The sequence below is a fragment of the Ictalurus furcatus genome, chromosome 16 (assembly GCF_023375685.1).
Source record: "Ictalurus furcatus strain D&B chromosome 16, Billie_1.0, whole genome shotgun sequence".
In the NCBI taxonomy this organism is placed as follows: Eukaryota; Metazoa; Chordata; class Actinopteri; order Siluriformes; family Ictaluridae; genus Ictalurus; species Ictalurus furcatus.
Window position 1 is genome coordinate 16657749 of NC_071270.1, and position 13938 is coordinate 16671686.

The following is a 13938-nucleotide window of genomic DNA, read 5'->3' on the forward strand; positions in this document are numbered from 1 at the left end:
AAAATACTTCAAAAGGCTTTCTATTTCTTGCCATTCATGTGTGAACGTATTATGAATCTCAATATTCCACAAGTAACAGTTATGATCTGAATTTCCTGAAAATCATGGGAAGAACGAAAGGATATTCTCCCATTCCCCTTTTCCAATGATATTTAAATCAGTAGAAGAACCGTATTGTCCTCATATTAGTATGAACACTTCTTCACCACATTTTGTGTGTTTGCTAATGCTATTCTTAAAAAAAAAAAAAAAGCCTGTTACTTAGCAAAATGCAGCCATTGTCAGCAAAGAAACGTTGTAAAAAATTAAAAAGGGAGATATTGGTGCTTGAGATGGGTTAATACAACTGAATGGTTAAATGCATGTTTTTCTATATACTGAAAATTTCCATTTTTAAGAGTTACAAGCACCCTAATGGTGGAAATAAACCAAGAACTTTGCCATACACTCCCTTGTTCATCAGTCCTTCTACCCTTTTTTCTTTTTTTCTTTTATTTTTTGTAATTGACTTATGCAACTTTCGTAAATTAAAGTAGGTTCAACTTACGCAAATTAAAGAAACTAAATCTACATATGACAAAATACTTGGAATAAGCCACGGATGTTTCAGTAAGTGCTGAAGATTCATTTCCCTCTTTGCTGTTATAATTACCTCCAGTCTTCTGGGAAGACTTTCCACTAGCTTTTGGAGCGTGGTTGTGGGCATTTGTGCTCATTCAGCCTCAAGAGCATTACTGAGGTCAAGCACTGATGTCGGGCAAGGAGACCTGTGGTGCAGTCAGGGTTCCAGTTCATCCTAAAGGTGTTCAGTGGGGTTGAGGTCAGGGCTCTGTACAGGACACTCGAGTTCTTCCACACCAACCCTGGCAAACCATGTCTTTATGGAGCTCGCTTTGTGCACAGAGAACATGCTTGGGACTCTTAGTTCCAGTGAAGGGAAATTGTAATTCTGCACTATACAAAGACATTCTATACATCTGTGTGCTTAACCCTAGTTTGTGGCAGTAATTTTGGGAAGGCCCACATATGTGTGAGGTGAGCGGGTGTCCACATACTTTTGGCCATATCGTGTAGGTGAAATAACTTGCAAACGATGCATAGGCCTACATTTTGGGCATCGTAGTTTGATCAAATGGACATATTTCACACGGGTTTATTCTGCATGCCAGTGGACAACTAAACCCGCAGCTGGCTCAAACGACTGAACACTCAGACAGACAGACACAGACAGACAGAGACAGACAGCGGGCAACCTATAACGCGCGCGCCTCGTGTAGGATATTTGTGCTGTTTGGGTGTTTCACCGATAGAGGGCGCAGTTTAAGCACGTTACAGTGAAGCGGACCTGAGACAGCATCAAGGAGGAGAGAAAGGTGGGCAGGAGGAGGAAAGGATGCTCAGTTTAGAGCATCACATCGCGGCATTTTACCCAGTTCACACCTTGGCGAGCCAAGAGGGGTTTTACAGGTTTAAGGTAAGTGTTCATTTACTGAAGACTGCCGCTGGATGCATAAACAATCCTTGCGCACTGTTGTGAGAATAACTGATAAATATATGTATATAGGCTAGTGATGGGCTTAGATCATCCAGTGCAGCGTGTCCACATGGTCCTTCAGTGCTGCTCATGAATGTGTTGGTGTGTACGGCAGTGTGTGTACATGTGTGCTGCAATTCTTTGTTTCACCAAAGACACCTCGTTAGACTGGTGGGCGGTAAAAAGGGGCGTCCAGGCTGGCCGTGGAAACAAAGAGAGCTTATTATGCCCTGGCGCGGAATCGCACCTCGCCTGCAGCATTAACTTTTTTTTTTTTTAACAAAAATTTGGATCAAACATGGAAAAAAATGTAAAGACGTCGGGGGTCTGATGCTTTGTATTCTGTAAAAGTTCTTACCAACATATAAACCGATTAAAATGGTCAAACCATGCCTTTTATGAACAGATTAAAATTGTCATACCATGCGCAATTAGTGCATAAATGTGCCATCTGTTCATATTCTGTTTGTGATCTATTGTGTATAATTTTTCTGTTTAGATTTTTTTTCCACATAAGAATATAACAATATGGCATATACAGTAGTGTCAGAGTCTGAGTCTGCTTTCAAAAAAGTGATTTTATTCCATCATTTATCAACAGTTATTGAGGTGAATCTTGTTATTTGAGAATAATTTATAATCATTTAATCGTTCACATTTGAAGCAATATGACCTACAATAAATATCCTATTTCCATTCAATTTGCTTCATTTATAAGATTGTGATGTCGTATAATGTTATATTTCATTTGGCATTAATGAAATGTCACTAACTCATTTGATCCTCTTTAATTACTATACTCTTAGAAAAATGGGTTAAATCTAGAACACGTCAACTTTCTTTGGTTGTCCTTTCTTGGTAGAACCATACACTCTCAGAAATAAAGGTACCAAATTATATTTTTCCTTGTAGTTTGGGTGATACATCATGTGCACATTTTAATTAGTTTTATTGAGTAGAGCTCAACAGTACATCAGTGGTCATTAAGGTTAAATTATTTTTAAAGCTACACTTGTTTCCAGGTGAAACATACAAACTAAAGGTACAAAAGATGTACTGTTGTTTGGTACCTTTATTTCTGAGAGTTCCTCTATGTAGTGTTTCTTTATCAGAAAGGGTTGTGGGCAAAACCCTTAAATATCCAAAGAAACCTTTTGGTTTTTCCTTTTTTTTCTTTTTGTCTCAAAGAGTGTTACATAGTGGTGTAACGATACACTCTAGTCATGATTCATGGCTTGCATGAATAATATTTTAAGGAAGAAAAATTATGACCGAAAAGACATTTATTTCTCAATCATATACAATGCAAAATAATGTGTATTTTTGTCTGTATGAATCTAAATCACCAAAACATTGCTGCACACACAGGATTAATATTGTAAATAAAATGCATTACAGGTTCACCAATATCTTAAAAATAAAAAAATGAATTGATACATTCTCCCAAAAATGTTATTGAATAAACAAGCCCTCTGACCTGGGGAAAATGATCGATTGAAACGCAATGAATTCCATAGCAGCACTTGGGGTATCATTTTAACTGGAAATAGAGCTCCAAAGTTGGCTAAAATGCCTACCTTCTGTAGCCTCTTTCTTGGGCTCTGTAGATTGCAGCAGCACAAGACTGGTCTCGTTTGAAAGGCACTGAATAGCTGTTTTTAACAGGTTTAATTGTGTGACTGTGTAATCTAAAATGCATGTCAGCTGTTGTGATCAGGATCTGTTGATCAGTTCACAAGTGCAGATGATTCCTGGTAATGGTGCAGGCTCTCCATAAAAGACTGTGATCATGTGACCAGCATGCTGTCTACATATTTTAACTTTATGGGATGCACAGATTGGGACCTCTGGTGTTCAAACATTGTAATTGCATTATATGTATAATGAATAAAATGCTGATTTCCATGATGTGAATCAGACATTTCCATGATGCACATCATCACATTGCATTGCTCGTGCATTGCTACAACCCTGCTGTAGCACTATTGACTCTGGCTTAGAGATAAATGCCTCCACCTGGCAGTGAGGAGGATGTGTGAGGATGAGGATGTGTGAGTTCAGGTGCATGAAATCCTTCTCAAGTGCTATCTGTATGTGAGCAGATGCAGTAAAACCCTCTTTACCACTTTTATTTTTTCCATTACCTGGATTTTTATTAGTTGCTGTCAATACTGGTAGCATGTATCGCCCCTGAGTGGATATTACGAAAATTTATATGTCTCAGCTTTTACTTTGGACCTAGGGGACAGTGCAGAATCACAGAGGAGTAAGTAGAAGTAGAAAGAAATTAAGATTTTCATTGTTCACTCTGGAAATATTTCATAGCACAGCAGTTTGTCCCAAAGGTTGCTAACTGACAAGTAAAAGGAGCCAATGCACAGGGAAGCTTGAGGGCTAGACAAAGAGGAGAGGGTCATAAAGACAAAAAGGTCACAGTGACTTATGTTAATGATTATAGGAGATTAAAAGGGCTTTGTCTCCTGTTCACCCTGTGATCCACCTGCCAGTTGAATAGAATCTACTGTATGATGTCCGCATGCCAGACCAGAATGTAGATGTCCTTAATGGAACTCCCAGCAGGTTTTTGAACTCCAAAAAAATCTAGTTGGCCAAATAAAGAGTGGCCATCTGCAGCATGGGGGAGATTTCCTTTTCTTCTTGGTTATGTGATAAATATTTTTGGTTGGTTGAGTGCCTCATACGCTTTTGTGGAGGTTAATGTGAGCCCAGAATGCTAATCCTCCACTGCACCCTGGTTTTGTGTGTGTGTGTGTGTGTGTTGTTTTTTTTTTGGCTTTTACCCCACTATATCTTCCTGAACCCTCCCCCAACACATGTCCAACATGGTACAGCACCATGCCTTAGTGAAGTCTCTAGTCTCCTCATCAAGATCCTGTCTCAAATTCATCACTGTTAATTATTGCAGCTTGCTGTCTTCAGACTCTGCTCTTGTCACCTTTACCACATATCAAATGAACAATAAATAAAATACTAAGCAGTATTGCAGGTCTCTGTCTCAGCATTTCTCATCTGAACTGGTTTGTTCCAGCCACTGACTGTGGTGATGGATGTATTTCTAATATAAGTACTACCATCTGTCCAAGTGTTGTAAATATATGCATATGTTTATTATGCTTATTAATGTACAAAAATGTTTAATGGAAATTTTTACCCAATAAATGCCAATTATGCTGTAGTTTTTCAGTCTTATAAAAGGCCCTGCAAAATACACTGGATGTTTATTTTTGTTTTTTGCACCATTCTGTATAAAGTCTAGAGACTGTTGGTGTGAAAATCCATGGTCACTAAGATCACATGTTTGGTGTGAATATTAGCTGAAGCTCTTGGGCTGTATATACAGGATTTTATGCATTGCACTGCTGCCACATATTTGTCTGGTTGGATAATTGCATGAATGAACAGGGGTACAGGTGTTCCTATTAAAGTGGCTAGTGAGTGTAGTGTATTCTGACAGCTACCACAATTTGATACAAAATTCCTACTTGAACAAAAAGACTTCATTCAAAACATTCAACAATGTTACCTTGCCTATCTCTCTAACTTTATCCTTCATTTTGATCGTTTCATGAAAATTCTTAAGAATTTGACAACCTGACACTGTGCTTCCAGAACAATTCATATTGTCCATGAATGTTTTACTGTGTTTTGTTTCTTATGCATGATTTGTATTTGATTAACCAGGGTAATTCTAGTTAACTGTCATGTAAATAGGGAAGCAGGTACATAAATTACTGTGCTCTTCTCCATTTGTACTTCCAGTACTGCTCTGGAAGATGGTTTAGTGTTTCAGTGACTCAGTGACTCCATCATGCCTGTGGTTGCTGTTTTAAGAGAAAAGAGATGCTGTCATTGGATCTGGAGTGCAATCATCTTGGTTCTCTGGTGTTGTTTTTTGAACTACATTGCTGTTTTTCCTCTGGCTGAAGTTTCAGATTTTGTGCTCATACCCACATGATGAAAGCTTGGTTTTGCAGACTGCAATCCCACACACCAGCCTGGTTTCATTTGATATGTCTTATAAGAGGATATGAAAAGAAAATTATTAAACTCCCCCTCTCTCTCTTGCATGCATCTTCTCTAAGCAAGCACACTCTTAAATATGATTAACTTGGTAATTATCCTAAATGTTGAAACTATTGAAGAGAACTGTAATGTTTTATCAACACTTTTCTGGACATACCTCTACAGTCAAAACCAATTTCATCTTTGCTTTTCTCATGGGTCACTATCTAAGTGTAATTTAATGTTTCATAACAGGTAGAAAATATAAAAATTCATACAAGTTGCTTTGTATATCTGATGGAGACAATAGGCTAGGAATATTGAGTTTTTACAAAAATTTGTAGATCAATAATGCTGTTTAATGCCTTATGTTGTACAGCACACATGGGTTTAGTGACTGGGTGTGGAGAATAACAAGTACTCCCTGTTACCCACCCCAGGAATATATATTGGGATATATTTTGGTATTTAAAGTAAAACAAAGTAATCGTTTAATGTTGTACTGCTAAAAGAACCTAAATGCATACCTGTGAGCAATGTGAGTATTGTACTGTACATGAAACTGAACCCAATCATTGGTTCATTGGTTTTTAGTTCACAGTTGGACACTAATTCTGATACTAAAATCATAAGTATATTTTTTATGTTAAATCACTTAGTAAATGAACATTTTTATTTGTTCCTCTATAAAAGCAATTCACAGAGTGAAATGGTCTTTATAGCCTCTGAAGTGCCAAACAACTGTGTATTCTCTATAACTACAGTCCTAGGTTTTCAGTTTTTTTTCTCTCCTCTTGTCTCCTCTCCTGTCCTCACCTCACCTTCCCTTGTCCTCTGCTCTCCTTCTCTTGTCCTCTTCTTTTTGTATCCGATCCTTTTCTTGCCCTGTCCTTTTCTTTCCTTTCTTTTCCTCTCCTCTCATTTTCATGTGCTCTCCTCTACACTTTTCCACTCCTCTCCTCCCAGGCAGTACTTATCCAAACTGAACAAATGTTGTGATCGTAAGATTGTATTTAATTTGCTTTTTAACTTAATTGACAGATCTTTGATGGATTTCTGACACATCAATAGTGTTTTCATGAGCTCAATTGTGTAAGGGGAATGTGCTTATCATTATTATTGCAATTAAAACACAACTAGTGTATCTGTCATGTTCTTATATCCATCCATATAAACGTTATCAAAACAAGAAAATTAGATAACTTTATCATAGATTCAAGGGCACAAATTATTTTCACCTTTGATTCTTGATTTTTTATTTCTTTTTCTTTTTTTATGAAATGAGGATGTATTCTACAACAATCCAAAATATAAGTGAAAATGAACTAAACTAATTTAAAAAGATTGAATGTTATAAGTAGTAGGATCCTAAATCTAAATGCTGTTGTGGATATGAAAAAAGTATTAAAAGCAAACAGTGGACATGATCATTATTAGAGTATATGTGTTGCATTTAAACAAAACAGCGTTAAGAAAATATATACAACATTAAAACATTATTAGTATCTGTGAAGCATAACTAAACACCTTTTTGGTGTAAACTACATTTCTTTTGTCTTTGGTTCATTGTCTCCCAAGGGTATGCAAACCTTTGCACTTGGCTGTATATTTAAAAAGCTTGTATATTATATAGTAGTCTGTGTGGTACAGCTTCTTCTGCTTAGACAATAATGTCTGCTTTTTCGATAGCAGCAAACTGTTATTATAACATTCTGTCCATTAATGTCCTTTGCTGACCACCTCTTTTTTCCTCTTTTTCCTTCTTTCAATCTCACTGCTTTCATATGTAAATGAATGAAATCATTCTACTTTTAATTAATCATGGCATTGTGATTATATGGCTTTTTCTCATGCTTAGTCAAGGAGAGAAGTGGCACTTACAGGAAAGAAAGGCCTTTTACTGTAACTTCTATCAGCTTCACATCTAGCCTTGCTGTCCTTCTGCACACTGATGCTTTGGTGTGGTGTGATGGCAGACATTATGGGTTTTGGGTTGAGGAACAGGATTGCCAGCTCACTAGTAGGGAATAGTGATGAAGCTTTGAATTTCTCATTGAGTGTGTATTTAACAGACAGACAGGTCCACTTGACAGCCTGTGATATCTCACCATTGTTTCCCTCCTGTTTTGCTTTGTGGGGGTCTCTTTGTGCACTCAGAGGACTTATATCTCTTCTATTGAGTTGTCTGTGTTCCAGAAGTGACATGAGGCACTGTGCCAAGGATGTATTTTTACATAAACTGTACAGTGACTTTGGAAAGTATTCAGTCCCCTTCAAATTTTTGCATACTGTATTACTGATTTTATTTTAAATTGATTTTGGATTACATTTAATTTTTTGGCCATCAACACAATAACCCAGTATAACAAAGCAAAAAATTGTTTTAGAACATTTTGCAAATTGATTAAAAATTTATAACTGAAATATATAATTTAGCTAAATATGCAGAACCTTGGCTAAGGCACTTTAAACTGAGCTCAGGTGCATTCTGTTTGCTTTGATTATCTTGAGATGTCTCTTGACTGGAATCCATCCGTGGTAAATTCAATTGACTGGACATGATTTAGAAAGGCACAAACTAAATAACTGGCCTAGAAGAGCCTTGGTCATAGAGTTGACTAAGAGCCCAATGGTCACTCTAACAGAGCTTCAGAAGTCGTCCTAAGACCTGGGAAAACCTGCCAGAAGGACAACCATCTCAGAAATACTCCATCAGTCGGTCATGTATAGTAGTGTGGATAGATGGAAGCCACTCCTAAGTAGAAGGCTTATGTCAGGCATATAAATGACTCTGTGAACATAAGGAAAAAGATTATCTGGTGTAATAAACTCGAAGCATTATGCCTGGTGAAAACCAGGTACTGCTCATCAATTGGCTAAAACCATCAATATGGTAAGCATGGTATAGGCAGCATCATGCTGTGGTGGTGCTTCTCAGTGGCAGGGATAGTAGTAAGAATTGAGGGAAGGATGAATGTAGTTAAATACAGAGAGGTCCTTGAAAAAACCTTGCTACAGAGTGCAGGCTCAGACTAGTGTGAAGGTTCACTTTTCAACATAATGAACAACATAATCCCCGGTGTTGAATTAATGCCCAGATTGTTGAATTAACACCCCACAGTGTTTATGTATGTCCAAATAAAGTGTTAAATCAACATTCTGGGTGCTAATTCAGCACTGGGGATTTTGCTGTGTGGCAACAACCTGAAGCTTACAGCCAAGACTATGTTGGAATGACTTCAGAACAAGTCAATCGAGAGACCTGGTTGCAGTTCATAGATGCTCCCAACCCAATCCGATTGAGCTTGAACAGATCTTCCAGAAAGAATGGATGACACATCCCAAATCCAGGTGTGCAACATTTGTAGATATGTATTGCTGTCAAGACTCAAAGTTGTAACTGCTGTTACAGGTGCCTCTTAAAACACTAAATATATGGTCTGAATACTTATCTAAATGAGTGTGTTCAGTTTTGAGTTTTAATAAATTTGCTAAATATTTCTGTACTTCTTTTTGCTTTCTCATTATGGATTATTATGTGTATATGGCCAAAAAAGTACACCTAATCCAAATTAAAGTGAACACTATCACACAATAAAGTGTGCAAAAGTGAAGAGGACATGGCAAAGATTCATTGCAATATTTCTTTATCTCTGCCCCTCTTCTTTGCATGCTGCAGAAACCTCTGTGTGTGCTCAACCATGTTATTTTGTTTATGCACAAACATAAACTGGGAGATAGGGAGTGTCAGAGAGAGAGAGAGAGAGAGAGAGAGAGAGAGCAGGGTGAAAATGAGAGAGTTTAATAAATTCTGGATGGTTATTAGATCAGTCTTTCCTCCTTTCCTCCACTCCCTGTCCAAGCTGCTGAGAGCTTTCACCTCTCCAGGTGCTTTCTTCCCGGGAGCTATGTACTCCTCTCAGTATGATAACAGCAAGAAAAATCAATCCTGTGCTATTGTACTGGTGGAACCAAGAAAATTTAGCAGCCACCGATTTTGTGATAATAAAATGTAATTATTAGGTAATTTTTTTTTAATATATAATTTTTTTTAAATGAATCCTTCGAAGATTTTTAACCAAATCTCTCTCTAGCACATTTGTATTGGACGAGTGGTTTCTATTGACAGTAATTTCTGTACTAATTAAAGAACAGCAACCTGTTTACTCAAGACTCTGAAGAGTAGATTTTCAGATAGGTAAAATCTAAGGGCAGTTTTTGGGACAGTCAGTAAACAGGTGGTTCAACCGGTTCAATCCTGATCTCTGTGCAGAGTTTTGCCTGTTCTACTTGTTCCCTCATGGGTTTACTCTGGGTTCTCACTCTACATTTTCCTCCCACTTCCCAAAAAACATGCCATAGCTAGACTGGCTACACTAACTTGCACCTAGGTGTGTGTGAGTATACATAATAATAATCCATAATAATCAGCCATATTAAATCCATCTGCCTAATATTGTGTAGGTCCCCCTTGTGCCACCAAAACAGCTCTGACCTGTCGAGGCATGGACTCCACAAGAACCCTGAAGGTGTGCTGTTGTATTTGGCAACAAGACATTAGCATCAGATCCTTTAAGTCCTGTAAGTTGCGAAGTCGGACCTCCGTGGATTGGACTTGTTTGTCCAGCACATCCCACAGATGCTCGATCCGACTGTGGAATTTGGAAGCCAAGTCAACACCTGGAACACTTTTTCATGTTTCTCAAACCGTTCCTGAACAATTTTTGCAGTGTGGCAGTGCACATTATCCTGCTGAAAGAGGTCATTGCCATTAGGGAATACTGCTGCCATGAAGGTGTGTACTTGGTCTGCAGCATTGTTTAAGTAGGTGGTACGTCTCAGTTTGGCCCATGTCAAAGTCTCTCAGATTCTTGCACTTGCCCATTTTTTCTGCTTCTAACACACCACCTTTGAGAACTGACTGTTCACTTGCTGCCTAATATATCCATTTTAATGAGAAATAACATTTAATAATGTTATTTACTTCACTTGTCAGTAGTTTTAATGTTATGGCTGATCAGTGTATATGTGCATGGTGCCCTGTGATGAACTGGTCTCTCATCCAGTGTATTCCCACTTTACACCTATAGGGTCCAGATCCAGACCCACTGCAAGCCTGACCAAATAAAAGTGGTTCTTTCTCTCATGCCTGTTTCAGCCGAATATCTTTATTGCTAGAGTGTAATTTTTCAATAACCTCTTTATCCTGGTCAGGGCCTTGGTGGACCTGGAGCCTGCCCCAGAAACACTGGGTGTGAGGTGGGAATATGGGATGTCAGTTTTAAAATTGTATCATGCAGTTGCATTTTATACATGTTTATTAATGGAATTTAACCACTTCCTTATGACTTGCATTTACTTGTCAACAGGTTTTCAGATGTTGTTTTTAGTTAACTGCCCATGTACTAGAAATATGTTAACTAGAGAAGGTGATTAAACAGGACAGAAAGCTTACATACATATTACCCTTTCACTAGGCTCAAACAGAAGAGCATTGTGGATTCCCATTGCGGCTTCACTTGATAGACCATGAGAGTTGGCAGCCAGTGTCAGATTTTGCAAAGATATCTGCTGTGTTCTGTCATAACACTGTCGAAGGCCCATCTGTTTTAAAGAAAGTCTCAAATACAACATGACTATGGTGTAGATTTAGGTTACAGAGAACTTGACTAGTTTATGAAGATCTTGTATGTATGTTAGGGAGAGAAGGACCATAAATCAGGCACAAGGACAAAGGGGACAGGATCACATCCGTTAGGTGGAGTCGGCATGCATTACATTTGGGTGGGGGTGGTCTCAGAGTTATAGAGGAAGGCAGTGAGGACTAATGATTTGTGTGTATAGACTGTATATTTTCTGTAAGAGTCTCCACAAAGAGCTGGCCTCAGCTCACGCTAATGGATGTGTCCAGCTGTGTATTTAGGATTTAATAATGTGCACCATCCTGAGACATTCTACATGCAGGAAAGAGAAAGAGAGAGGGAGAGAGAGGAAGGGATGGGGGAAGGGCTCTGTGATTTGCCTTTGTCCCAGCAATGTGTGTCAAAAGAGATTTTATTATTAATTAGTGTATCAGTTTCTTCATACAGGGGCTAGTACAGAGGTGGTGGTGTGAATATAAGTAGATAGATGGGTGGATGGATGTTTATTGATTCCCAAGGGTAAATGGAAGTCAAGCATATTTACATACACACACACACACACACACACACACACACACACACAGTGAAACCCAGTTTAATGCACAGCAAATTACTAATGATTATTGATAGTTGCAGAAATTTTCTTTGTGTGTGTGTGTGTGTGTGTGTGTGTGTGTGTGTGTGTGTGTGTGTGTGTGTGTTTTGGGGGTTTTCATCATCTCAGTATGTTAGCATGTGTGAGGAGAGAGTGGGTGGTGAGCAGAGCTGGAAAAACGCCATTATAAACAAAAATTGACTGTGAGCAGAAAGGTGAGGTGTGTGTGTGTGTTTGTGTGTGTTTGTGTGTGTGAGTTCACGTGCTATGTGTGAAGTGTGTAGTGGTGCATTTGTGTCAAAACTCAACAGATGCAACAATATTCCTATTTTCTGGAAGTGTGCTGGTGTGCGTGTATGAGTATGTATAATGTGTGTGTGTGTGTGAGTATGTATAATGTGTGTGTGTGTGTGAGTATGTATAATGTGTGTGTGTGTGTGTGTGTGTGTGTGTGTGTGTGTGTGTGTGTTTGCACTTGTTTTTGCTCAGTATAATGGCACTCACATGCCAGAAGTGCACAGATTACACAAAGACCACCTGAATATGGGCTGCTAAAGCTTCATGTATTTCTGGCTAAATGTGTTCACTTGCTTTATTGTGTAGTAGACTTTGAAAGTGATGAATAGAATTTAAAGTCAATAATTATTTAGTAATGCAAGTCAATTAATAGATTTGAGCAGATCAACATTCTCACTTGACTGACACTTTTATCGCTGATAATGAAATTATTATTAGAAACACATGTCCCAATTTTCCATGTTCATTTCCAAACTTATGTTAATGACTGATATTCAAATCTGGTTTAATACTGGCATCTTCTTCATAACCAAGCCACTGCAGTCTGCTGTTGTCAGGTTAATGCATCAATCCTATACCAATCCAGCATTTCACAACAATATTGGGCTCGATACCAATAAGTAGTACTTTTCTTTTTGTTTCTCAGTGAAGCTAAGCTTGGTAGATAGATCTTCACATACATGTCAGAGGGTTAGATGCATATGCAGACACAGATTCATCTTCACATTTCAATGTAAATTGCATTTACCAATCTCAACTTGCTATCTTTAATGTCATTAACCACGTTTGCCTTGCACCCCCAGGGTTGAGGGTTCAAATCCAGCCTCTGCCCTATGTATGTGGAGTTTGCAGGTTCTCCTTGTGCTTTGAGGGTTTCATCTCCCAGTCCAAAAGCATGCGCTATCAGCGGTACAGAAAATGAATGGATGAAAGGAAAAGTGTTCATAACAAGAGGGTTGATATGTTTTGATCAACACTGAAGCATAAAAGTGTCTTGCTTCTACATTTCCAAATAATAGTCTATGCAGTCGGAATAGCAGTGATTCTTATCTAGAAGATCTTGTGTCTTAAACACTATGAGCAAAAACAGTAATTATTATTATTATTATTATTATTATTATTATTATTACAAGAGGTAATCTGCTCCTGTATATCTTCTTATTATTCACAGCTGTTGGTGAGTGCTGCCTGCTGAGTCTCTGTTTATCTTTTTTAAATCTTATTAGGGGGTCACACAGCAATAAGGTCTCACTGTTTGCTCTGTATCCTTCACACTAGCGTGGCCTTTCTGATAAATGCATTACTGATTACATGCTTGATAAATGGATGTACATGTGGCATAATGAGGATGGATTTGGTGGTAAGAAGCTCACAGGGCTCAGCAGGAGGGATTCATTTAGGACTGAAATCTTGTTATAGAGACCAGCAGCACTTTCCCAGCTGTTGCAATATGGTGGTGCTTCCACTGTGCTGTGAGGCCCAAATCTACACAACTGATAAACAGATATTGTGTGCTTTGCCTCTTATTCCTGACATGATGGGCATCTGACTTGATTGATGTGATTTGAAATGGCAGGGGGCATGATGGCTTAGTGGTTAGCACATTTGCCTCACACCTCTAGCATTGGGAGTTTGACGCCCTGCATGCATGTTCTCCCAGAGTTTCAGGGGTTTACTTCAGGTACTCCGGTTTCCTACAAAGACATGTGTTGTAGGCTGATTGGCATTTCCAAATTGTCCGTAGTGAATGTGTGATTGTGTACTACGATGGTTTGATACCCTATCCAGGATGTCCCCTGCCTCGTGCCCCGATAGGCACCCTGGGATAGGGGTCAGGCTCCCCACGA

General features: G+C 38.5%; 1 protein-coding gene across 1 annotated transcript in view; it reads left to right on the forward strand.

Moving 5' to 3' along the window:
• Positions 1–134: 134 nt before the first annotated feature.
• Positions 135–13938, forward strand: part of mtus2a (microtubule associated tumor suppressor candidate 2a) — a 77172-nt gene continuing 63368 nt past the window's right edge. Inside the window, exon 1 of the mRNA XM_053644507.1 lies at positions 135–1474. The gene's annotated coding sequence lies outside the window, so the exon portion shown is untranslated. The remainder of the gene's footprint in view (positions 1475–13938) is intronic.